Source organism: Penaeus monodon, chromosome 29 (genome assembly GCF_015228065.2).
Source record: "Penaeus monodon isolate SGIC_2016 chromosome 29, NSTDA_Pmon_1, whole genome shotgun sequence".
NCBI lineage: Eukaryota > Metazoa > Arthropoda > Malacostraca > Decapoda > Penaeidae > Penaeus > Penaeus monodon.
The window spans coordinates 1,071,532-1,072,888 of record NC_051414.1 but is presented as its reverse complement, the minus strand read 5'-3'; the positions used below and the strand labels follow the sequence as shown (position 1 = coordinate 1,072,888).

The 1,357-nt window shown below is 40.5% G+C and overlaps 1 protein-coding gene across 1 annotated transcript in view; it reads right to left on the bottom strand.

The window, feature by feature from the left end:
* Nucleotides 1-1,357, bottom strand: part of LOC119591877 (carbohydrate sulfotransferase 15-like) — a gene marked incomplete at its 5' end in the record, with an annotated part of 29,200 nt that overhangs the window by 26,830 nt on the left and 1,013 nt on the right.

Below are 1,357 nucleotides of genomic sequence, written 5' to 3'. Positions count from 1 at the left end.
AAATAACGCATAATTATTTCTTCTGTATCCCTCCATTTCAGAAACGACCGACTTTCGGGAATCTGGCGGGATTTCCTTGAGACTTTCTAACTAAAAGACCAACGCCATTTCTATGCAGACGCTTCCATTTTTCTTCTTTTACTTTTTTTTTAACTTGTTTTATACAGCATAGCGTCATAAACATCCGACTTCACATGCCGCCCACCCACCCATACCCCTTCCCACCCCTCCCTCCCCACACCACCCCCACGCCTCCAGCCTCCCCACACAACCCATCCTTCCCCCACATCCTTGTCCCCGTGACCACAGAGACCCATAAACTCGAGATGAGATCTGCGAGACTCCAATCACCAATCACTTCCAAGATAACCACACAGTTAATAACAGTTTTTTGATAACGGTCCTTACGAGGTCGCTTTCAGACCTTCGGAGTCGTCTGCAATTCCTTCTTGGCTCGTTTTCCCTTGTTTTTATGCATTCTTGTCCTAAAAGGTTTATTGGCAACAGTAAGAAAAAAAAAATAGAAACAAAAAATGTATATTTGTAAAGCGGTCCTACATTTTAATAATACATCAAAATTTAGCCGCAACATCACAGTATACAGATGAACAAAAATACACACACGTATATGCAGCGATGCAATGAAACAGTACAATGTATACAGAATAATAAAAAAAAACATTTCTTTTTCTACCGTGTTTTTCCTTTCAACACGGAGTAACATAACCGAGTCCCATGCTCACGAAGACACGTACCCTGAAAACAACGAAATCTCTCATTTTTAACCTCTGATTCGTCACTAATACTTGGCATTTGCAGACTCGTATTTGTTAACACTCGTGAGAAGTTGCTTGGCAGGACAGAGCGGTCACCTGGCAAGCAAGCAGTGGGAGTGCTGTTTATTGTCCTTTGCTTGATGACCGTGTGGTGTTGTGTGTGCTTTTGTGTGGATTTATGACGTAGTGAAATGGATGGTGTTATTGTATTGTAGTTCTGTAGTTGGTGTAGTTGCAAATTTTGTAGTTATTGTTCTGCAGTTCTGGGGTCATTGTACTGCTCTGGCCGCGTCGAGTAATGGATTTATCTAGTCACTATATAATGCAATCATGATAACTATACATGCTGAAATAGTAGCCAGAGTTAAAGTTAAAGAGGATATAGTCTTAATACTGTTACTATACAAAACATCACATAGACCATACAATGCCACAATACCATCGCTTCAGTGTCACCATACAGGCTAGCCAACGTACATCTCAGCGACACCAACATGCAAATCATTATCATGCACTAAAAAAAAGTGTGAATACTACATAAACAAAACAGAGTTGCAAAAAGAAAATCACAACGAAAAGGG